This window comes from Phyllostomus discolor, chromosome 2 (genome assembly GCF_004126475.2).
Source record: "Phyllostomus discolor isolate MPI-MPIP mPhyDis1 chromosome 2, mPhyDis1.pri.v3, whole genome shotgun sequence".
In the NCBI taxonomy this organism is placed as follows: Eukaryota; Metazoa; Chordata; class Mammalia; order Chiroptera; family Phyllostomidae; genus Phyllostomus; species Phyllostomus discolor.
In genome coordinates, this window is record NC_040904.2 from 155,652,690 (window position 1) to 155,679,304 (window position 26,615).

The 26,615-nt window shown below is 38.2% G+C and overlaps 1 pseudogene; it reads left to right on the forward strand.

Moving 5' to 3' along the window:
• The first annotated feature begins 5,425 nt into the window (after positions 1 to 5,425).
• LOC114512957 overlaps positions 5,426 to 26,615 on the forward strand; it is a 113,568-nt pseudogene continuing 92,378 nt past the window's right edge.

A 26,615-nucleotide genomic window follows, 5' to 3' on the forward strand; every position in this document is an offset into this window, starting at 1 on the left:
TAATAACAAATATATTTCTTAAAGGGCACTGTCCAATATGAGCCATCAATTAAGTTGATCAATTCTTTGTTATCAGAGGCACAGCAGCATCTCAGTAACCCTGCCCTCTGTAACACTGTCAGCCCTTTTGACAACTGCATTAAAAAACTAAAGCTTTTTGAGATGGAACAAAGATAAGCCCAATTTTTTTCTAAATCTATCTTTTTCTAAAATAATAACCTCATGGTTCTTGTAGCTTGTCAAAATGTAAAGCAATGCAGTTTGAATTTTACTTCCAGGAACACCTATCAAATAAGGTGCACGCCAACCTGCCCAGCTGTGTTTCCTCCTTTTAAATGCATGAGGAGGCAAGACAGGGGGAAAAGGCCTGGGGAGACACCAGGCAATCTAGTGATAGTTTTGCACTAAGCAAGTATGTGGTCTTATTCTCTGTGGTTTAGGCTGAGAAGCTTAACTTTTATAGTTGCTGAATTTTATACCCATAAATAATATTCATGTGCCCTGAAACAATATTCCAAATTGGAAGTAGTTTTGCCTATTTTGGAAGAAAGGAAATAGTGGGTTTTAAGGAAAAAGACTGTTTTGGGAAGAGATTTCCCTTTCTTGACCAAAGAGAAGACCTGAGGTATAATGTCAAATGAAAGCTTGCAGTTAAGAATGAGTGTGTTGTACCACCTTATTTTGCACAGTTATTTGTGCCAAGATCTGCAAGTGTACAATATTAATGTGTCTATGTGGGTATGGGAAAGTGATTGATAAATAATGACCTGTAGGAGAAATTGGTGGTATTGTGTGTTGGGCATTTGATAATTGTTAATTGATGATGAAAAAAACATTTTAAAGTACATAATATGTTCATTTTTGGACGTGTATTTTTAAGGTGTAAGACTACCCAGCTTTCATACTAAAATACCATTTAGAACATAACTGTGAATAAAATTAGTGAAATTCCATGGTTATTATATACTTGTCTTACATGCAGAATTTCTATCATCATCCAAGCAGTCTTCAGCCATGATTGAGAGAAGGGTGTGATTTTTGAAGAGAAAAATATATTGAGTAGTCCTAGTAACATGTAGTACCCTCCTAAATTTATTGTAGTTCCTGGAATGGACAAACCATTGATGATTTAAAAAAACACAACTTTAATTTGTTATTACACAAGTAGAGCATCCAATTATCTTAAAGTTTTATTTTTCAGATTCTAAAACCTACATTTTCATAATGTAATTGGACACCAGGTGCTTTAAATTATAGCTTCAGAGTTTTTTCTACCACCAGATCATAATTAGGAACTACATAGGGAGACATTGAGCCTAGTCCTTCACCCCAAATATCAGTGAATAACCTCCCTTGGGTCCACATAAACTGAGTCCTTTTGGATTTTCATACTGGAGGCAACAGCTCTACTTAGAGTCAGCCCAGAGTAGGGCCATCTGGGATGCTAGCCCAGAAGGGCAGAAGCAGCCACTTTCCTCCTTCCTTTCTCTCCTTCCCTGTTACCCTTCTAGTGCACGCAGCATCAGTATCATTGGCAACAGTTGCAATCATCAGTAATGAAGGGCAATACAGATTAGAAAATAATTCTCATTACAATTTGACCTCAGGCCATTTGAGCAAAATTAAAGAATTATCTATGAGTTATTGTCCTCAAGGCAGCCTAGATGAGTTGAGTCACACAAATTGTGTGATTCCATTGCATACATAGGCATTTAAATAATGTTATTCTAATTCAATTTGTTAGGTATAGGAAATTATCATGAATAAAAAATATATTTGACCTATAGTATGTCAGTATTAAAAATATATAACTAAAGATTAAATGCCATTACTTTTTTATATTATAAAATATAATATCACATTTTTACATTGATTTATATTCTAAATAAAACCAAACATCATAGAGTAAACCTAATAATTTTGTGTCCCAGGGTCGTTAAAAAACCTGAGGATAAATGTGATGGTAATATCAACATAACTGATCATTATTATTGAATAAAATAATTAATATTTCCACACATAAATATAGTTGTATTTATATCACAGGGTTGATGACACATTCTATAATGTATTAGCTCATTATTATAGCAAATATATTAAGAATTAATATTGTATATTTAATATTCCATTTTTAGAATTGTTTTTCAAATGTTCTGTATCCCCAAGCTTAATATGTTATATACAGAATAATTTCAATGTGTTTTCTTGGGGAAATTATATGATTCTTGTTTTGGTGGATGTTGAAATGTTTTGTGATTATACCTAATATTTGGTCCTTTACAGAAAAAGTGGCTTGTGGTATTATACTTAAATTACTGGTGAATTGATTTCTTAATTTTACTGCATATTGGCATGATTCCATAAATAAAAACAAATTTCAGACAAATTGCCTGAAAGAATTTTTCTGCCATCTACTTTAATATGGAAATATACTTCAGTTTAATTATGCTGATTTTGAAAAACAAAGAAATGTTTTACCGCTGGATGCCATTGACAGCTCTCTATTTGAGCACACAGCAATTCATGTTTATACTCTATCTCAAGAACAGGGGATACTTCATAACTGGCTTTTCAATAAATTACCAAAATGAAATCAAACTGATTCTATTTTGGTCTGTATTAACACAACCAAAGTAATGGGTTAGCTGAGGTCCTGAGTGCCATCCTAGCCCGAAAATGGCACTCCATCTATTTGCCTCTAGAAGTGGTGGGACTGATTTCTGGGCTTGTGGAGCAAGCCTCTTCCCATTTCGCAGTCTTTAAAATTGGAACTCTTTACCCTGTGGGCCAATAAATTCAAATCACCTTAACTTTCAATTTATTTTTTTTCTTTTATAAGTTAAACCCTAATGGCATGGACTGAAAGGCTTGTTTGGTTTTGGCTTACACTCTAGAAACAGTGAATGCCCAGAATGGAAGAAAGGGAATTTGAAGTCTCTATTTTAAAATACTGTTATTTTAAAACTCATGTTATTTTAAAAGATTTATAAATGCTTCAGAATAAATAGGATTCCTACCAAAACATATTTTTAAAAGGTCCTATCAATCAGGTAAAATTGAACTAATAGTTCCATTGTATACCAGAAGACTCAGATAAATGTGCTGGTGCAGAATTTATTCATTTTCTATCTTTAATCCTCCATAATCTCTAGAGTTAATCATTTCTTCCTTGCTTCACTTCAAAAGCCCTCTAAATACCTTCACTGTGACATATATCAGAATGGTTTCAATGTTGATTTATTGCTCTGTCTTCTCCACAACAATCACATGTTTATCCAAAAAATAGGAAGTATTTCCTCTTCATTTTTGAATCTTCATGTTGTAGTAGCAGTCTATAATATATGCTTACTTAATGAAATTAATGTAGATGCTACATGTATGACATTTATGTATTAGATAGAGACAAATGACTAGCAGCAGTTGGAAAAACGAGCCAAAGGCTGTGTCTTGCCTGAGACTGAAGAGGAATCCTGAAGGTCATTATGAATTCCTGCCTCTGTTCAACTCCAAATCCGCAGCCCATTAGTTCACTTCTCGTGACTGCTTTTTCTTCACTCATTCCCCTGACACTTTTCTTCCAGCAATCCTGGACACGTGGCTGCCCTGTATGATAGGGTTCCCCTGAAGGTTGGGGGTCTGGTGGGGGCTTAGATTATGCCTCAGAAGAGAATGTGAATCATATGTGCTCCCCTAAAGGTTCGAGGTTGTCCCTTCTAATGGGGATTAGTCTCTAATTGTCCTTCCTTTTAGGACCTTCTTGCTGGCTGCTCTCTTGCTCAATCATCCTCTCACTACCAAGGCCCAAAAACCCTTGTTTTCCCTACTGTCAGAAATTAACATTTCTTCTACTTTGTTTTGTAGAACGATTTAGATTTTATCTGTCAAAAACACTTTCACTTAGACTATGCTTTTCAAAACAGCTCATTGTCTCTAAAGGTGTTTTCTCCAAGCATAAGAGCCACTCTCACACTAAAAGTCACGTTTTTCCTCTATCAGAGAATTCAAACTGCACTGAGGTTTTTAAATCACATCTTTTTTCCTTCATTTCTTTTAAACTAGTTGTAAAACATATGTAGGGTGTCTAAAAAGTTCATAGTCTTCCCTTTGAATGCACTTGTGTAACTTGCACACAACTGATGTTTCTCCATGTTGGATTGCACTCTGTTCCCCTAAGTGCACAGTAATTGTGCAAGACCGTCTCACAATGTCCTACCAGACGTTTTCCCACAACACTCTTAGAGGAAATTCTGTAACATTCCTTTCCGTAGCAGTCACGCATAAGCAAAAGCACAAGCTATTGGGATAGATAGAGATATAGATGCAGATACTCCATATACTTTTTTTAGAGCAGTTTTAGGTTCATGGAAACACTAAGTGGAAGGTGCAGAGATTTTCCATATACCCTCTCTTCCTATCAGAGTTATACATTTGTTATAATTTATGGACCTACATTGATACATTATAATCACCACAAGTGCATATTTTACATTAGGCACACTCTTGATGTTGTTCAATCTATGGCTTTGGACAAATATATACTGGCATGTATCTACCATTATAGTATCAGACACAGTATTTTCACTGCCTAAAAATCCTGTGTTCCACTTTCCTTTTCCCCAAACCCTGGAAACCACTTACCTTTTTATTGTCTATAGATTTGAGTGTTATATTTTAATAACCATGGTGTCCTTAATACCCTGCCTGGTCCAGATCTTTGCTCCAGCTTACCTATTACTTTATTGTAAAATGATATCATATAAAACAGACCCATCAACAACACTAAGATATTTGCAAACATGGAAACATGAAGAAAAAACTCCAACCACAGTTAGCCTTGCACTTGCGCCCAGACATTTGTCAAAATCTCCGCTGGAAGCTTTTATACCCCTCTCTTCTTTCTCCTTTCCCTCCCCCTCATACCAATTTAAAAGCACCCTCCATTTATCAGGCTTCACTTTCCAGCTGTGGCTCAATTTTTAGGCAACAGAACAAAATTTTTCAAAGAAACAGCCCCCTTTTGAAACCTGATTTGAATGATGCGTTTCACCCCTCGAGCCTGTAGCTTGTCAGTGAGAAATCCAGGGCCCAGAACACACCAAAAACAGTCCTACGGAGCTCTTGAAAGCAGAGCAACCTATAAACAGTGAGAACCTTTTTTTTCTGGTATTTTTTTATTATTACTTTTTTATTGTTGTTCAAGTACAGTTGTCTCCACCCCCCCCCCACTCCCCTCTGCCCTACCCTCCATCTTACCCCCTTTGGCTTTGTCCATGTGTCCTTTATACATGTTCCTTGATGACCCTTCCCCTATTGTCCCCCATTATCCCTCTCCCCCTCCATTCTGGTTACTGCTGGTTTGTTCTTTATTTCAGTGTCTTTGCTTATGTTTTGCTTGCTTGTGTGTTTTGTTGATTAAGTTCCACTTATGGGTGATCATATGGAGCACCTTCAAGAAAAGCCAAAGGACCTGAAGACTGTATTTGGGGACAACAGAGAAGTCAGGTAAGATTCTTACCTAACTTCAATCTTTCACAAAAAAAAACAACTACAAAATATGAACATGTTTGAGGTATTGCAACTGATAGTCATCCTTCAAGTGTTGCATTTTGTAAAAACACCATTTACTATGGCATCCAAATAATCTGCCCAACCCCTGATCCAAAACAGTGGAGATAAATGATTAAGTGGCTTGGGATGGAAACAGGGACCCTAATGACAGACAGAAGGGGAAAGTTTGCCATTTGGAAGTTTTTGTAAATACACAGAAATGTCTTTTTCCCCTCTATTTTTATTCTAATTCACAACCGATCTGCTAAAGATCCCGAAGAACTTCAATAAGATGGTTATAGTTTAGGTGACTATAAAAATCAGCCTCCAAGAATTTTTTTAAATGGTTTACCTAGGCAAAACTAGTCATTTTCTTAAACAAATATATAAACTTTCCTTTAAAAAGTAATCTTTAAAATATATAGAAATCTTCACTATAATGTCAATGGGTTATTATGTAAATAGTGTGGGAATGATTGTTTTGAGTGGATGAGTAAGTTATTGTTTTGGTGTTAAACACAGGCTAAGAATGTCAGAGTTAATTTGTTCCAGAATCATTCACTGCTTTTTCTGTTTGTGTTATGGAGTATAAGTCTGATTTTCAAGGCCTGCACTCGCATTCGAGGAAATATAAAAAGTTCAGGATCTTTGGAAAATAAAATGCTAATATGATTCATACTTCATCAGAACAAAGAGCTACCACAGTTTATCTTTAACATTTCTAATCTTTTGACTAATAAACTTCTCTGTAGAAATGAGAAGTGTATGCCCAGCTCAATAGTTCCATTCTAAATGAGAGATGAAGGGACACCTATGGTTAGGGTTCCTGAATTTTCCTATTCTTTCTGAATATTTTAGGCTTTCTCAGGTGTTATTATTTTCTCTCTTATTCAAATGCAGAAAATATTTCTCTGAGCATAGGAAGAGGGGAGAAATAATTTATCTTCAGCTGTAACTTTTTTTTTACCTCAAAACTGGTCCCTATTTCTAGCCGACTTGTGCACGCCTTTCCAATTTGCCTGTTCAACTTTGGTTTGAGTGGAAGGCAGGGTGCTGGAGCTAAAGGTAAGTCTTCAAACTAGAATATTTCATTTCTTAATCTGAAAATTCTTTCTCCTTCCCAGTAAGTGGCATTAGACACTGATGTCACCACATTATGCTGGCTGATCTAGCCCTGTAATATAGCCCTGCCTCGTACCTGTTAGCTTCTGCTACCCAGTGGGGCTTCAGCCCACTTGTACCTGGAGAAAACTTTCAGCTTGGCCTTTCAGTACTCACTCACACAGTTCTCTTCAGCCCACCTGAAGGCCTCTGAATCCTAGTTCCTCAGACCAGTGCTTCTCAAGCTTTAATTTACAAACAGCCTGGTGGTTTTATTCAAATGGAGATGATCTGATTCAGCAGATTCTGATTCACTAGGGCTGATGATGAGATTGAGGGTTTCCAACAGCCTCCCTAGTGATAACACTGCCAATCCTATACACCAGACTTTGGGGAGCAAGGCCTTAGAGGGTCTTGGGGCTATTTTCCTATATGGTGATGAAAAGCACCGCCTAACCATTTTCAGGGTTTCATCCCAGATTTGTCCCATATCTGGTATAGGTAGCCTCTGAAATGGCAAGATAAAAATCAAATTGTCCAAGCTGGTCACTTCCTGAGAAGTGCTCTCTGAGGTTCCTTGCTCTGTTTCTTGCACCAGAATGTTGTCCTCAGAACTTCCCTTCGTAGTTACCAGATCCCAGACGCAGAATGCAGAAAAAGAGAATGGACCTGGGAACTCAAAGGCTAAAGTAAAAGTTATTTTAGAAAGAGAACCTATGTTTTTGCTGAAACAAGGGGAACACTGCCCTCCAGTACAGAAGCTTTTCCCTACCCAACTTCCCTATGACCACATCTATCCCATAAACCCACCCCTTAAACCTCCTGTTTCTAACACAGACACTTGGTGTCTCGCTCATAATAGTTTCTTTCCCCGCAGGCAGGAAGATTAAGCTACATTCCCATAGCACCTGGACATAGTCATTTCATAGTAGCATCATTAATCTATTGAAAATTTTCTGTCTGATAACTGTATATATTTATCTTTATAATGTCTATATTATTTACTCTTTTTTATTTTATTTTTTCCTATTTTAACAATGTAATACATACATATAATCTAAAGAATTAAATGGTACTAAGATGATGAAAAAAATTTTTGTTTTCCGGAGGTTAAGTATCACCATACTTTTTAAATAATATACTAGTCTTAAGTTTGTTGATTCACCTAAATCATTTTTTACTTCCTGTTATGAGATTCAGTACACTCCCTTTCATCTTTTCTCTCCAAACTTTCCAATATAGTCATATCAATATTTCAGTTATTTCAATAATCAGTGTTACATCATTAGGATTAGAAAGCAAGATTACAAACTCAGAACTTAAAAGAAGATGGTACTTATGTACAAGAACTTCACTGGGGAAGGAAGAAGGGGGACGCTCACGGGCCAGCAACTGCACAACCCCACTTCCGGGCTCCATAACCCACACAGCACACAGGCTTCCTGTCTGACACGAGGACGACCTGAGACCCTACGACCCCCCTCCGAGCACCTCCTTGTGATCACCAGGACTGGGGGGGCCCAAATCACTCTGGCAGGGAAAAGAAGACTGCACAAACTTCAGACTGGACCCAGAACTATAAATAATGAGCTTCAAAAAGACTTACAACAGGTGCTGAAGGCATAGACTTGAATAATGTCACAGTGTTTGTCCGGCAAAACACGCAGAACACATGGGAAGTCACAGGGCTCATCCAGGAAAGTAAAACATTAAGGATCTCATTGATAATAAAACTTTAAATGTTTTTAGCTAATTATTGATATGCAGCACTTATTCTTTAACAAGAGTCTAACACCTTTACAAAATGGAACCCAGCCCTAGAGAAAAAGAAAAAATAGCTATTATTTATTGCCCATTTTCTAAATCTGATAAGCAGTATTACCCTTACAGTTTTACCCTTAATACTTAGGAAAAGCTTATTATTTAAATTTAGAAATAGAAATTCAGAGCAGCTTGCCAAAGATCATAGAGGCACCAAATTCAGAACAAGAATTTAAAACCAGGCCTGTGTGACTTTTATTTCCCCTTACCAGTGAGGCTGTGCTGTTTGGAATAAGGCATCTGCTATTGGAGTCCCCAGTTTTTTCTTTTTTAATTTATTTTTTCACGTTAAAAGATTATTTAAGTACTTTATTTACTAACAGTTTTTTTGCTTTTAAATTTTTAATTTTTTAACTGATTTAATTTTTTTATATTTTCCTATTCATGCTGTCATGGTTGTTCCAATTATTCCCCCTTTGCACCTCTCCACCCAGCCTGCCCCCACTTGCTCCCAGCCTGCACCCAGCCTTCCCCCACCTCATTGTCCGTGTCCAGGGGTCCTTCATACACGTTCCTCTACCAGTCCTCTTACTTTCTTTCAAATGGTCCCCATCTCCCTCCTCCCCTCTTACTGCAGCCAGTCTAGTCTATGATTCTATGCCTCTGGTTCTATTTTGCTTATTAGTTTATTTTGTTCATTGATTCTGTATCATTCCCCTCTCTTCCACAAAAATGTGTTCAACAAACAATTATACTCTCAATCACACCTCAGTATGTCTCTTCTCTAATGAAGTATTAACATGTTAATTATTTTCCTCATGAATGAAATGGATGGCTTTCCCCTCTATTAAAAGTATCTAAGGTCTTAGTGGACTTGACCAACTTTTTGTTTTTGAGAACATTTCTATAATCATTCTATGTATTAATCCAATTCTTGAACAGTTAAATCTCAAAATAAAAACTAAATTCTACATAATAAATTCACCCATTCTCAGAAGCTCTATATACACTTGCTAGCACAAGGGCTCCCATCCAGGAGACACATCACACATATAAGTTTCCATGCCTTTTCAGATCCTTAAATTGTTAATTAAAAATACATTACAATACAATACATTTTTTTCAGCATATAATAACAGTGTTCACTTGACAAACATATTAAATACAGACCTACTAGATGCTGTTGAGTTTTCTAGGCTCTAGGGAATTAGTAAACAAGACAGGCATGCAAACAAACAAAAATGTGTTAAATGAAAATAATTGCCCTGAAGGAAAATGATACAGAGATAATAAATAGTGAGCAACTAAAGCAGAGAAAAGGGACTGGTTTATATGGCACGATGGGAGAAAGCCCCTGGATGAAAGGTTATGTAAAGTAGGGAGAACTGAGAACACTGAGGGAGTCTCGTGGACATCAAAGGAATGAATGCTGCAGGTAGAAAAAAAATGGTAAGTGCAAAAGCATCAAGACAGGAGAATGGTGGTCAGTGAGGTGCAGGAGGCTGGAGTAGAATGAGTGACTCCATAGCAGTATGTGGTGGTGTCAAAGGCAGGGGTGTGGTGTGGAGGCAGGAGGTCTGCTGGACCTAAGAGGATTTAGGGTTTTATTCAATTTATAATGGAAGGCCATTGAGAGCACATTTGTATATGTTTATTGCCCATCTGTATGTACCCTTTGGAGATGTGTCTATTCAGGTCATTTGCCCATTTTTAATTAGATTGTTTGTTGTTTTGTTGTCAAGTTTTGTAAAATCTTTATAAATTTTTGGATATTTATCCCTTATCAGATGTATCAGCAAATATGTTCTCCCATTCTGTGGGCTGTCTTTTTATTTTGTTGATGGTTTCTTTTGCTGTGAAAAAGCTTTTTAGTTTGATGTAGTCCAATGTGTTTATTTTCCTTCTGTTTTCCTTGCCTGGAAAGATATATAAGATAAAATACTGTTAAGAGCAATGTCCAAGATTTTACTGCTTATGTTTTCTTCTAGAATTTTTATGGTTTCATTACTCTTTATCAGAGAAATGCAAATTAAAACCACAATGAGATATCATTCACACCTACCAGAATGGCCATGATCAATAAATCAACAAACAATAAATGCTGGCAAGAAAGTGGAGAAAGGGGAATCCTTGTACACTGTTGGTGGGAATGCAGACTGGTGCAGCCACTGTGAAAAGTAGTATAGAGATACCTCAAAAAATTAAAAATGGGTCTGCTTTTTGATTCAGTGATCCCACTTCTGGGAATACAAGGTCTGTCCAGAACAAGTCCAGACATTGTTAATATAACAAGCATGTTTTGTGCAACATTGATGTAACCTGGCAGCCAAAGAGAGTGGACTAGATTGTGCATGCTTGAACAATGACAACTTCACTGTACTAGTCAGTGGGGGTGGTAGACACTGTTGAGTGAGCATGTGTACTGTGTGGCCATAGTATTCAAAATGAGTGAGTACAACAGTGGGTCTGCATCAAATTTTGCCTTAAGCTTAAACACTTCTCCATGGAAACTATCCAGATGATTCAGAAGGCCACAGTTATGGGCAACTGGTGATTGACAGCTTCATCACAACAATGCGCCTACTCATGTATTGTGTCTTATGCAGAGTTTTTTTGGCAAAACATCAAATCACCCAGGTAATTCAGCCCCCCTACAAACCAATTTGGCACCCTGTGACCTCTGGCCTTTCCCAAAACTAAAATCGCCTTTGAAAGGGAAGAGATTTCAGACTGTCAATGAGATTCAGGAAAATACAACATGGCAACAGATGGCGACTGGGAGAACTGTGTAAGGCCCCAAGGTGCTTACTTTGAAGGGGACTGAAGTGTCATTCTATGTACAATGTTTCTTGTGTATTATATCTTCTTTAATAAATGACTCTGTTTTTCATATTACATGGCTGTATACCTTCTGGACAGGCCCCATATATCCAAAGAAACCTAAAACACTACTTCAAAAGAACATAAGCACCCATATATTCATTGCAGCATTATTTGTAATCATCAAGATACGGAAGCAGCCCAAGTGTCCATCAGTAGATGAGTGGATAAAACAACTGTGGGACATTTAAGAAATGGAATACTACTCAGCCCTAAAAGAAAGAAAATTTGTCCTTTGTTAAAGTGTGGATAGACCTGGAGAACATTGTGCTAAATGAAATAAACCAGTCAGAAAAGACAAATACCATATGATTTCACTCATAAGTGGAATTTAAGGAACAAACTGAACTAAGAAGCAAAATAGAGACAGACTCATAGATGGAGAGCAGATGACAGCTAGTGGGGAGGGGAGGTTAGTGTTGGAGGGATTGAGCAAAAAGGAAAAGGACTCATGGACATGGATAACTGTGTAGTGATTGTGGGAGGAGGGAGGGTATAAGGAGTCTAATGTTAATGGAGAAAATACAATAAAGTTTTTTTACAAAAATAGAATGGAAGGCCAATGGAGATTTGTGTCAAAAGAACAAAAAAATCTGATGTGTGTCTTACAAGATGATTCTGGCAGTTGTGTTGGGAATAGACCCCATAGAGACAAAGACTGCAGTAGAGAGAGCAGTTAGGAGACTTTTGCAAAAAAGAAAGACAACAGGCAATGATGGCTCAGGAAGGAATGGTACTGAGTGGGTAGAACCAAGTGTTGGGATCCCAGGGAAGTTTTAAATATAAAATTGATTAGTTTGCTAATGGATTGGATGAGGATTTGAGTGGAAGAGAAGAGTCATGAATGACCCAGGTTTTTGCAAGTGAATAAACAGAGTTGCCATTTATTCTGATGGAGAAAACAAGGAGGGGGTGGGTTTAGAGATCATGAGTTGAGTTTTAGACATATTAATATTGAGAGATTTATTAAATATCTAAATGAAACACCTGAGACTCTGTGCTAGTCTGCCTCTCAACCAAGACTCTATTTCAAGTCAACAGATACCATACCAGATGTTGAGACATTCTGGTTAACTTCAGGAATGAGAATATCAAATATAAATAGGCAGTTAGACATATGACTCTGGAGAACAAGCCTGTGGTCAGGGCTGGAAACAACAATTGGGAAGCAATTAGTATATAGGTGGGACTGAAGTCTAGGGATTGGGTGAGACCCTCAAGGGAATGAGAACACTACCTATAGAACAGAGAGTACCTGTGAAGCTGGAGGCTGATACTCTCCAACATTTAGTTGTCTTGTCTTCCTGGAGCAGTGTGCTGCACACATCCAATTATATCATGCTAATGAGGCAGAGCCATATGTATGGCAGAGACTACCACAGGGGACACCTTAAATTTCCAATTCCTTAAAAAAAAGTAAGGAGTCAGTTTTTGGATAAATGGTAAAAAGGCAGTGGAGTCAGCTTAAGCACCAGGGCTTTATAGCAGTTAGAACTACTGAAAACCCACACTTCATTTCTAGCAGCTTACATCTGCAGAAATACCATTGCTACTAATTTATACAGATTCTAAATAATAAACAATATTCTTTGGGAAATGGTGAAATAGAAAATATTGAACTAATTTAATAGACTTCATCATGGGAAAAAAAGAGAGAGAGAAAAGAAAAACCCTGAATACTACACTTCAGTAGTTGAATGTTTTTAAACCAACACATTGCTATTGTTTTTTAATTATGAGTGCATATTGAATGTGTTTAAAATGTACTAATGAAAAAGCACCAATTCCAGGCTCAATGCATACTCTGGTGTCAAAATTCCTGTAAGTGCTTAAAACTATTTATTTAATCCTTATAAAAACTCTATGAGGTAGAAACTACTATTATTCCCATCTTAGACATTAGGAGAGTTAGGCTTAAAAAGCAGAAGAAATTTGCATAAGTTTATTCCTCTTGGAAGATCACAGCAGGATTTGAACTCAGCCATAAGGCTGCTGAGACTTGTAGCTAATTCTGCCTGTCAAAGACTTTTAGTTTCATACTAAATGTTGCAGCTGGAGATAGTCTGGTTATCATCAGAACCAATAAAAATTTGTTATTACCATTGCTACTTTATGTTGTTCTAAAAGTTTTCAAACAAGCAATAAAAACTTAAGTAGAAACAAATGGAGAGGATATGGAATTATCCTATTTTTCTCATTATGTAATTATGTAGTATAACCCCCCAGAATATTACATGTTGCAAAGCTATTAAAATGAATATAAGACAAAAACAAGGAACATTTGTTTATATCACCAGTGATAAGGAAGACAATACAGTCACACAGCTGACCTTTGAACCACCCAGGGGTTTGGGGCCCTGCCCCCCATGCAGTCAGAAATGCATGTATAACTTTTGACTCCCCTAAAGCTTAACTATAGTTGCTAGATACAGTCCTTAGGTGCTGGTTCTAGGGCACCTCCTTTCCTGCCCCTCCACACCCAACACAGATGCTCACATCCCTTATGTATGGTGTAGAATAATGCACCAAGTTCACCCTCTCCATCTGCAGATTCCCAGTTGTGGATGCAGAATGCAGGATATGGAGAGCCAAGTGTAAATTTATTGTAAAAAATCTGCTTAAGTGGACTCATGCAGTTCAATCTCATGTTGTTCAAGGGTCAACTGGGTATTGGAGAAAGCAATTCCTTGTCTAGACAATATTAATTGTCTAGAAATAAACAATGCAAAATGTTAGAACCTATATATGTATATAAAATTAAGTTTTAATGAGATCTACAAAATGAGGCTTAAGTAAATGGATATAATATGTTTTTTAATAAGGCTGAATATAAGATGTTGATTTTTCTTAATGCAAAGCTTTAATATGATTTCAACAACCAAAAAGTTACTGATATATCTGAGCCTTACCTAATGCTTGAGAGTTGAACTGAGCACACCAAAATGTTAACGTGGGTTACACCTAGGGACCAGAGGAAATGGAAAAGTGAGAGTGAGGAAGAACACAGAATTTCAGTTTTTCCTATTTTTATGTCAATAATTTTATTTTCTACATCACTATAATTTGAGAATTAACAAACACATAAAATAAGTTTATCTAAAGAGTAATTTAGCAAAAATGAATAAGATCTTTAGAAGAAATACCAGTCCTTTCACATACCAACACATATTTCAAGGCCATGGCACAGACATAAATAGAAAAAATTGATGATGAAATAGAATGGGTTTTATTTTACATTTCATATGAATTTCATATGATAAAGTTCTGACAAGTTAATACAGGAGAGAACTATTAATCTAATAAATGGTGCTGAAACAATTGTTTAGTAATTCAGAACAAAAAAATCAATTTATTTTCTCACTTCATTCTATGCTTACATATTAAATGTGGAAAGACTGAAAAATTTAAAGGTAGAAAACAAATTTGAGGCCCTACCTAAATTCTGGAGTGAGGAAAGTACCCTGAGCCTAAAATTATAATGGGAAAAACTACAAAATAAAAGATGAATAGATTTAACCACAGTAGCTTTAAAATTTGTCTTAGCATGCTTAAGAGAAAATAAAAAGCAAAAGTAAGGCATAAGATTATTTAAATATATTATAGCCTCCAATCAACTTTCATGTCTGGAATTTTCCTATATAGCCCTGAAATATGCCATCTCAGAAAACAGAAGTAAAACCAAAGATTATTTATAAGAAACAGATAGGGAACATCATGTATATGGCCCATGGGTCTACTCAGAACAAATATAACATTTAAAAATATACAGATTTGCAGACATTTAAAATGTCCCATCAGGCTATATTTAAGTTGCAAAGGAAGTGAAGAAGAACAGGCAGTCCAGGTAAAGATAAAAACAGCTTCCATGCTACCTCTTTAGTCAGCAACTACATCTGACAAGATTCTGTTGGCCTTGGAACTGATTGCAAAGCCAATACTTTTTTTGTGTGTGACTTCACCTGGCATATATTAAAAGGTACAATTCATGTGGGTGTTTGGAGAAATAGCTATTTCTCAAAATGGAAAAGAAATTTTACTTTTAGGTAGTGTTTTAGTCTATTTGAGTTCCTTTAACAAAATTCCATAGACTGGGTGGCTTATAAAAGCCAGAAATATTTTTTTCTTAATTCTAGATCAAGGCACCAGCAGATTCAGTGTGTGGTGATAACCCACTTCCTGGTTCATAAACTGCTGTCTTCCTCCTGTAACCTTACATGGTGGATGGAGTGAGTGATCTCTTTTGGGCCTCTTTTTTTAAAAAAAAGATTGTATTTATTTAATTTTAGAGAGAGAGTATGGAGGAGGAAATAGAGGGAGAGAAACATTAATGTGTGGTTGCCTCTCTCATGCCCCTCACTGGGGACCTGGCCCACAACCCAGACATGTGCCCTGACTGAGAATAGAACCAGTGACCCTTTGGTTCAGCTGGCACTCAATCTGCTGACCCATACCAGCCAAGGCATGGGGCCTCTTCTCATTATATTTATTTATTTACTTATTTACTTATTTATTCATTTATGTAAAGAGTGCAGCATTTTTTAAAAAACATTAATAAATCTTAATATCTTTATCATTTATATTTGTCATTTAGGGAAATGATAATTTTATTAGTTATGAAATAATATTAAGATTTTCTAAATGTCTACATTTATTTAAATAGTACATATGGGTTAAATTTTTTCCCTTTAAAAAATTTTTTATTGTTGTTCAATCACAGTTGTCCCCATTTTTCCCCCCACTGCTCTCCCCTGCCTGCCCAACCCCCTCTCCCACATTCAATCCTCACCCACTACCCCTCTGTTGTCCTTGTCCATTGGGTCCTTTATACATGTTCCTTGACTTGACCCTTCCCCTTCCTTCCCCCATTATCTCCCTTACCCCACCTCTCTGGTCACTGTCAGTTTGTTCTTTATTTCTGCATCTCTGGTTCTATTTTGCTTGCTTGTTTGTTTTGTTGATTAGGTTCCACTTATAGGTGAGATAATATGTTATCCGTTTTTACCTCCCGGCTTATTTCACTTAGCATAATCCTCTCCAGATCCACCCATGGTGTCATGAAGGGTAGGAGCTCCTTCTTTCTTTCTGCTGCATAGTATTCCATTGTGTAAATGTACCATAGTTTTTGATCCACTGATTTGCTGCTGGGCACCTGGGCTGTTTCCAGCAGTTGGCTATTGTAAATCATGCTGCTATGAACATTGGGGTGCATAGGTTCTTTTGAATTGGTGTTTCCCAGCAGTGGAATTGCTGGGTCAAAGGCATTTCCATCTTTAGTTTTCTGAGGAAATTCCATACTGCTTTCCACAGTGGCTACACCAGCCTGCATTCCCACCAACAGTGTACAAGGGTTCCCTTTTCTCCACAGCCTCACCAGCACTTATTTGTTGATTTGTTTATGATGGACATTCTGACCAGTGTGAAGTGGTATTTCACTGTGGTTTTAATTTGCATCTCTCTGATGGCTAGTGATGCTGAGCATCCTTTCATAAGTCTCTGGGCCCTCTGTATGTCCTCCATGGAGAAGTGTCTGTTTAGGTCTGTTGTCCATTTCTTAATTGAATTGTTTCTTTCTGAAGTGGAATCACGTGAGTTCTTTATATATTTTGGAGAACAAACCCTTGTCCAAGGTATCATTTGCAAATGTATTTTCCCATATGGTCGGTTCCCTTTTCATTTTAATGCTGTTTTCTTTAGCTGTGCAGGCCTCTTTCTAAAGAGCACCAATCCTATTCATGAGGGCTCCATTCTCATGACTTGATCAGTCACTTCTTAAAGTTTCCACTCTCCAAATATAATCACATTGGGAATTAGGTTTCAACACATGAATTTTAGGGGGACAAGCATTCAGTCAACAGCAGGCAGCCTATAAAATTCTCTTTTTGTATGAGATTTTCTTCAAATTTTAAGAATTAAAAAAATAAACATATTCTGTTAAAATTCATCTCTAAAACTGTACTTAGCTGTTTTGTGTTTATCTATTCCCATCTTCTCAAATTTGATGGGCTATAAAGCTGAACTGTAATCTGAATGACAACTTTTTACTAAAAGGTTTTTTGATTATAACCATGAAGTTAAAAGCACATGAGTCAGACCTCATCTAAAACTAAGATCTAATTTTCTTGATTAAAAACAGTTGTATTGGCAAAAGAGCCTTTATCTTTCTACTTATTTTAACATGACTGCAGACTAAGAATATAATTTTTATGATTTTTGTATTTTCTCTCTTTTTTTGATTTTTGTATTTTCTAATTTGGGTGTATATGAAGGCAATGTATGAAATAATTCAAAATGGAGTTGAATTCTTTAAATTTGAGGGTATTTGGATACAACATTGCAGATATTTTTATACAATGTTTTTAAATTTTACTTGAAATTGTCCTTTGAATAACAGGGACTTTTCCTCCCCAAAAATTACATCTAAATACAATTTTGTAGAGCTCATTTGACATTCAGTAACTTTCAAAATAATATTCGGGAACCCCCGAACCTCAGCTGCCATACCTGACTCCTTGGCCATTTCTCAGTCTCATTCTAGACCAAACACAAATTAGATGTGTCCCCACTGACACTGTGATTGGAGTCACACCCCACAGGGAGTCAGACCCCCTCCATCTCAGCTATTTCTCTTAGTCCTACACCACTGTATCTGATCTGTATCTAGCTTACTCTGATTTTTAATTTTTATACCGTGGTTTTGAGATATTTTTAAATTTACAAATGTGTCCTCCCACTAGACCAGTGATTCTCAACCACTGTGTGCATATTTAGATCACCCAGGGGACTTATAAAAGGTAATATAATCCACCCTGACCAGAATTATATTAGTCTCAGAAGAGGCATCTGGGAATTGGTATCTTAAAAAATGCTTCCTAGGTAATTCAAATATACAACAAGAGTTAAAAACAACTGTACCAGGCCACAAGACCCCTGAGAACTGAAGCTCTTCAGAGTCCCCATTTATTAAGCACTGCCAGCTTCATGGAATGGGCACTTAAATGCATGATCTAGGTTTTTTTATTGCATTTTTCCCATTATCATTTATCCCTGCACACTCTGCTCCCCCCCCACCCAATAATCACCACACTGTTGTCCATGTCTATGAGTCCTTTATCCTGTTTGCTCCATCCCTCCAACGCCTAACCACTCCCATGGCTGTCATCCAGCTCTCCATCTGTGGGTCTGTCTCTATTTTGCTTCCTAGTTCAGTTTGTTAGATTCCACTTATAAGTGAAATCACATGGTATTTATCTTTCTCTGACTGGCTTATTTCACTTAGCATAATAATCTCCAGGTTCATCCATGCTATCACAGAGGGTAAAATTTTCTTCAGCCAAGTTGTAGTCCATTGTGTAAATATCCCATAGTTGTTTTATCCACTCATCTACTGATGGACACTTGGGCTGCTTCTATGCCTTGGCAATCGTAAACAATGCTGCAATGAACATAGAAAAAAATGGCAGGGGCATGAGACCATGGAGTACATAGACTAGGATAGATACCAAGTTGAGTGCTATGAGTAATACGAAGGCATCAGCATTAACCAAGAATTGAGGAGACAAGCAGAGAATAGAAAAGAGGATAAAGTGATGGCCAGGAAGAGCTGAGTCATATCCTTTGAGATCTATGTAAAGTATATGTAAATCAGTGTTTTTCAATGGCACCCAAAGCGTTCAATTAAGTAAATTGGAATTAATATAGATAACATTGAATCTGGCCCTAGAAATAGTATAATTCATGGACATACAAGCAGGAACAGGGATATCCATGTAATATGGTAAATTATAAGAGAGAAGAATATAGAGGAAGCCTAGGAAGCACAAAAAATGGGCATGAAATCAATTACATGGCAGATAATTTCCTAGACCAACTATTTGACCTGTGGTAGGCATATAGATTGAATTTTATCAAGTCCTATTCATTTTCTTGACAACCAAACTAACTCCAATCCCTACTTTTGGCATAAAACAGTGGGGGTTACATATCATAGAGATAGGGTAGAAAATGTTAATAATGTAGCAATATTCTTAACCTCTAGCTGAACTCCACCTCCAACCTTTTCGTCTAACGCAGAATGAAGATGAAGACATCAGTGATACAATTATAAATGGACAAGAGATAAACATCTGGTCAAACACTTCGTTCCCTCTATTCAGCCCTGGCCCAACATGTCCACTGAGGACGATTTTGCAAGTGTAGTGGAAACTACCACCAGCTGTTGCAGCAATGCTGGGGCAGGAGACCACCTCGGGGGCAGCGGCAAAGAAGAGCAGATGTTGGACCAGAGAGAACCCCGGGAGGAAATACACAATTAATACAATTTAATTCCCCAAACCAACTGTATTTCTGACTTGTTCTGTTTCACACGCCAAATGTGTTCCAGATGAGACTCTGTAAAGGGAGTGTGAAGACGAGCCCCACTCTCCCAGGGCATCCACATTTTATCACGCCTAAGATTTGACAAGGTCAACACAGAGGAAATAGCTCTCTCCCCTGGGCTGGATCTAAGCACTCAAACTAGATTTCTAGTTTGCATCAGATTTTCCTTTTTGCATTAGATAAAAATCTGATGCAAACTTTCCTTTGCATCAGATTTTTATTTTATTTTTATTATTATTTTTTATTATTGATATGGATATGAATTATTTTTTCTTTCTTTTTTAAATATATTTTATTGATTATGCTATTACAGTTGTCCCATTTCCCCCTTCACTCCCCTCCACCCTGTACACCCTCTCCCACCCACATTCCCCCACTTTAGTCATGTCCATGTGTCATACTTATAAGTTCTTTAGCTTCTACATTTCCCATACTATTCTTACTCTCCCCCTATCCATTTTCAACCTACAATCTATGCTACTTATTCTCTGTACCTTTTCCCCCTCTCTCCTCCTCCCACTCCCCTGTTGCTAACCCTCCATGTGACCTCCATTTCTGCGGTTCTGTTCCTGTTCTAGTTGTTTGCTTAGTTTCTTTTGGTTTTGCTTTAGGTGTGGTTGTTAACAATTGTGAGTTTGCTGTCCTTTTACTATACATGTTTTTTCTTTATCTTCTTTTCTTAGATAAGTCCCTTTAACATTTCATAAAATAAGGGCTTGGTGATGATGAACTCCTTTAACTTGACCTTATCTGAGAAGCACTTTATCTGCTCTCCCATTCTAAATGAAAGCTTTGCTGGATAGAGCAATCTTGGATGTAGGTCCTTGCCTTTCATGGCTTGGAATACTTCTTTCCAGCCCCTTCTTGCCTGTAAGGTCTCTTTTGAGAAATCAGCTGACAGTCTGATGGGAATTCCTTTGTAGGTTACTGTCCCCTTATCTCTTGCTGCTTCTAGGATTCTCTCCTTCATTTTTACCTTGGCTAATGTAATTATGATGTGCCTTGGTGTGTTCCTCCTTGGGTCCAACTTCTTTGGGGCTCTCTCAGCTTCCTGGATTTCCTGGAAGTCTATTTCCTTTGCCAGAATGGGGAAGTTCTCCTTTATTATTTGTTCAGATATGTGTTCAATCTGTTGCTTTTTCTCTTCCCCTTCTGATACCCCTATAATTCAGATGTTGGAACATTTAAAGATGTTCTGGAGGTTCCTAAGCTTCTCCTCGTTTTTTTTGAATTCTTATTTCTCCATTCTTTCCTGTTTGGTTGTTTTTTTCTTCCTTCTGGTCCACTCTATTGTTTTGAGTCCCAGTTTCCTTCCCATCACTATTGGTTCTCCATGCATCTTCCTTCATCTTTTTTTATGGTAACCTGCATTTTTCACATAATTTGAGCCCAAAATCAACCAATTCTGTGAGCATTCTGATCACCAGTGTTTTGAACTGTGCTTCTGATAGATTGGCTATCTCTTGGTTGCTCAAAAGGATGAGTCCTGGGGCATTGATATGTTCTTCTGTTTGAGACATATCTCTCTCTTTCTCTCTTTTTTTTTTTTTTTTTGGTCTGGTCACACCTGTTACAGTGAGGGGTGGAGCCTTAGGTGTTCACCAGGGCTGGGCACCCCAGTTGCTAGATTGTGATGTTGTATGTGGGGGCAGGGGCGGGAGGGAACAATGGCGGTAGCTCTGTTCTCCTGGGACCTCAGTCCCTTCTCTGAGATCCTGGATTTCACACTCTGCCCTGGTCCACAATCGCCACCTCACTGGGTCCACCAGCTGCTGCTTGCATACTCAGGGTCCACCCGCTGTGATCTTGTGCACCCCAGATGCCTTACGAGCTCCCAGTTGCCTTATGCGCCAAGTTCTCCCCATTCTCCAGGCGCTGCGACCCGAGCCTGGCTGCTGGTCTCCGCCCCTCCTACAGGTCTGGATGAATGGGTCTACTTCAACTTCTTGGCTGTCCAACTTCCATTCAAATAAATTCTCTGTCAGTTCTGGGTGTTATTCTGCCTCTAAATTGTTGTTGTTCTAATCTTGGTTGTGCGTGGAGGTAAGGAGCATTCACCTATGCCTCCATCTTACCGGAAGTCTGTGACATCACATTTTTAACAACATATCTTGAACTTTATTGAAGCAATTTGGTTTCAAAAACTATTACATCATTGACCTCAGATACTGAACTCTCCCATTCATATAAAGCCTCTTTTATTCCTACCTTTATCATTTTCCTTTCCTGATCCCTGCTCACCACTGCTCAAAAACTCATTTTCAAAAGTGCAGTTTGAGTCAAATATTTATAATTCTTTTCTGGCTCTTAAGTTAAACTGAAACAATCTTCCTGGCATTAGATGTGCTTGGACTCAAAGAACTGAAATTAGCATAGAAGAATAAACACTGTGTGACCTTAAAGACAGTCCAGGGGAACCCTAGAAGAAAGCTTTTCATCCTACCCTTTAGGAAAACATATTGGCAATTATGTCCTAGACACAAAAGGTAGGATCAAAAACAGTTGCTGAGGCCATTTTAAAAGTCTGTTACAGAGGAGAAAACTACTTAAAAACCAGTTTGTTTGAAATGCACTATGGGTATCATTATGTTTGACTTTGATCCTGTAGATTTATAGCAGGTGACACAGACAAACTTTCAGTGTCTTTATCACAAACTACTACTCATGCCTAGGAAAGCTTTGCCTGCACACTGTCCAACAAACTCACTTTATTTTTTATGGAACAGGTTTGCTAAGCGGGAACACTGCTCCCAGGGCTGCACCCTGGGCAGTCTCTTTGACTTCTCCCTTTTCATTCCACTTCATCTGCAACCTGTAATCTAATTTTGCAGGTTTATCAATCTCATGGTTTGGCAGGTGATTTATTTTCTCTCTATATTACTGCTAGCACTTAGATAAAGCTTTCATCACCTCCTCACTTAAGAACACAAATAATCCTGAACTCAGGCTTGAAGAGACTTTAATTCCTGTCTCTTTTCTCTGTATGATGTTAGCCAAGTCACTGTCCTCTCCAAGTTCCCACACCCTTAAAAGAAGCTAGTAATATCTGTTCACAGTGTTAATGTACTTAGAACTAAATGCTTAGATTTCCAAGAAGTTATAAAGAAAGCATCTTGCACAAAATAAGTATGTACATATGAAGTGTTATTGTTTGTGTATTGTATCAATTTCTTTATATTCTTATTTCTACTACCTTCTCTTCCTAATTCAGACTTCCCACTGCTCAAAATCTAATATTCCAGAAATACTCCTGTATTGCTTTTTAGTTCAAGAATTTACAAGACTCCTTGGACTCTCAAAGTAAGCCCAAATTATCTCTGTGGTATTCAAAGCCCTTCAAGCCAGTGGACTGGAATCAGCACAGATGAATAAAACACAGGCTATAGCTTTAAAAATAGTGGACTACATGGGCAACAAGCAGGCACTGTGATATATGTTTAATCTGGTAAACTATAAGACCAAAGAATATAGAGGGAGCCCAAAGAGTGGGCATGAAATCAAACACTGGTGGTCAGAGAAAGCATTCTGGAGGCCTTAGGACTGAACTGAGTTTTGATGCATAAGCAGGTGAAAAGGACATTCAACTACTCACAGTGTATTCAAACTTATAGTTCTCAATGAGAAAACATGCACTGATTATATCCTATGTTTCTAAAACATTCCAATGTTGTTTCCTATTTAAAGTCCATGTTTACTCATCAAAGCCAAAGAAGCACCTCACTATAGTTTTCTCAGGCGAAACTTTCCTTGCCCTGACCTTTCCTTTTTTCTGAGAGCCATCAGACCTGAGGGACAGGGGGCACTCATGTGGTCTTAGGCTTGTCTGTATATGGTCACAGACTAACTTTCCAGTTGTTTCACATTATTAAAACAAAAGTTTCTTTTATGTATTGTTTTCATCTGTCATTGATTTAATGTTCTAACATTAAATGTTCTTTTGATCACATGGAAAAAACACATATATAAAGTTTTTGAGGTTCTTATGCAAAAAAAGCTGAAAACTTCATATAACTTTGAAAATTATAAACAGCAATTTGAATACTGTTACCCACAACAACCGATTAGCATGCAATGTTTTGGAATTACAAGTTACATTCCACATGAGATAACCTTACATGTTAGATGTTTGCATATTTCCAAAAGTTTTGTTTCATAGATGACCTTGTAAGGAAACTTTAATTATTGGCTAACAAAGCAGAGGACTTTATTCTTGAAATAAAAACAAATGGTTTTACTGTTCAGAGCAACCCCCACTTGCACCAGCTTTCTCTTCTCACCTTCCCTGGCTGGAGTTCCCTTTACTAACTCATTAGGTAGTCCTATAGTTCGGGGCCAGGGAACTCTGGACCTAAAGAAAGCTATTACTTAATAAAGATTATATAAAATAACATAAATCAGTCTAATTATAAATCAGGGAGTATGTGGGAATCCATTTTTTAATCCCTGCAGTTATGGGCTCGCACTAGCTATACATTGACAGAAGGAATTACATACACAAAGACCCTACTCAAAAAATCCAATTTCCGTTTTTTTAAATATATTTTATTGATTATGCTATTACAGTTGTCCCATTTCCCCCCTTTACTCCCCTCCACCCTGTACACCCTCTCCCACCCACTCCCCCTCCTTTAGTCATGTCCATGTGTCATAAGTTCTTTAGCTTCTAAATTTCCCATACTATTCTTGCCCTCCCCCTCTCTATTTTCTGCCTACCATCTATGCTACTTATTCTCTGTACCTTTTCCCCCTCTCTCCTCTTCCCACTCCCCTGTTGCTAACCCTCCATGTGATCTCCCTTTCTGTGGTTCTGTTCCTGTTCTAGTTGTTTGCTTAGTTTCTTTTCGTTTTGTTTTAGGTGTGGTTGTTAACAATTGTGAGTTTGCTGTCCTTTTACTATACATGTCTTTTCTTTATCTTCTTTTCTTAGATAAGTCCCTTTAACATTTCATAAAATAAGGGCTTGGTGATGGTGAATTCCTTTAACTTGACCTTATCTGAGAAGCACTTTATCTGCTCTCCCATTTTAAATGAAAGCTTTGCTGGATAGAGCAATCTTGGATGTAGGTCCTTGCCTTTCATGGCTTGGAATACTTCTTTCCAGCCCCTTCTTGCCTGTAAGGTCTCTTTTGAGAAATCAGCTGACAGTCTGATGGGAATTCCTTTGTAGGTTACTGTCCCCTTATCTCTTGCTGCTTCTAGGATGCTCTCCTTCATTTTTACCTTGGCTAATGTAATTATGATGTGCCTTGGTGTGTTCCTCCTTGGGTCCAACTTCTTTGGGGCTCTCTGAGCTTCCTGGACTTCCTGGAAGTCTATTTCCTTTGCCAGAATGGGGAAGTTCCCCTTTATTATTTGTTCAAATAAGCTTTCAATTTCTGACTTCCTCTTCCCCTTCTGGTACCCCTATAATTTGGATGTTGGAATGTTTAAAGATGTTCTGGAGGTTCCTAAGCTGCTTCTTGTTTTGTTTTTGTTTTTGTTTTTGTTTTTTTAATTCTTATTTCTCCATTCTTTCCTGTTTGGTTGTTTTTTTCTTCTTTCTGGTCCACTCTATTTTTTTGAGCCCCAGTTTCCTTCCCATCACTATTGGTTCTCCATGCATCTTCCTTCATCTTTTTTATGGTAACCTGCATTTTTCATGTAATTTGAGCCCAGAATCAACCAATTCTGTGAGCATTCTGATCACCAGTGTTTTGAACTGTGCTTCTGATAGGTTAGCTATCTTTCGGTCACTTAAAAGGATGAGTTCTGGGGCTTGGATTTGTTCTTCTGTTTGAGCCACCTTTTTTTTTTTTTTGGTCTGGTTGCACCTGTTATAGTAAGGGGTGGAGCCTTAGATGTTCACCAGGGCAGGGCACCCCAGTCGCTGGGTTGTGACGTTGTATTTGGGGCGGGGTCAAGAGGGAACAATGGTGGTTGCTCGGTTCTCTGTGGGACCTCAGTCCCCTCTGCTGCTTCCCCCAAGCAAACTGGACTCCTCTGGTGCCAATTCCCATGTGGGTGGGCTTGTGCATGCCATGGGACCCTCCAAGGACCTCCGCCATGAGGATGTCCTTGTGCCTCCGTGTGCCTCAGTTCCCACAGACGTCCTCAGTCAGTGTCCCGAGGCTCTATTTCTCAGCGCTGTGATCCTGGGTTGCGCACCTTGCCTTGCTTTACTATCGCCACCTCACTGGGTCTGCCAGTTGCCGGTTGCCACCCCTGGGCTGGGGTCTGCCAGTTGCCGCCTGTGCACTCAGGGTCCACCCGCTGCAGTCCTATGCGCCCCAGATGCCTTACTCACCCTCGGATGTCTTACGTGCTGGTTCCACTGCTCTCTGATCTCTGAGAGGTGCCACAACCTGCGCCTGGCTGCTTGTCTCTGCCCCTCCTACCAGTCTGGATGCACGGTTCTAATTCAACTTCTTGGTTGTCTGACTTCCATTCAGATTAATTTTCTGTCATTTCTGGATGTTATTCTGTTTCTAAATTGTTGTCCCTATCTTGGTTGTGGGTGGAGGTATGGTACATCCACCTATGCCTCCATCTTGGCCGAAAGTCCAATTTCCATTTCTTAAGCAAATGGCTTATGTCAAGGCTGGACTCAGGGGGAACATCTGTCCTCTTCACAGGGCAGCAGGATGAAGTGTGTGCAGGCATCAGGCAGAGTGCCTTGGTCTCAGGGAAGATGGCTCACACCCATGGTGTCCGCCACTGAGATGTAGAGGGTGAGTCTGTTGCTTTTAGGAAAGACAAGGGAGAGGAAAAAGCAGGAGCTCTCTCCCTGTGTTGTCTCCTGCTTCCCAACTTGGACAAGTAAGTGTAGGAGCCCAGGTCTAAAGCACCTGGGCTCTTCAACCATCGCTGGAGCTGCCTACCTCTGGGCATCATGTGATGTAAGAAAAGTAAACCTTTCCTCTCTTATTTAAGCAGCTACCCACTTAGGTCTTTTACTTACTATGCATAAGTCA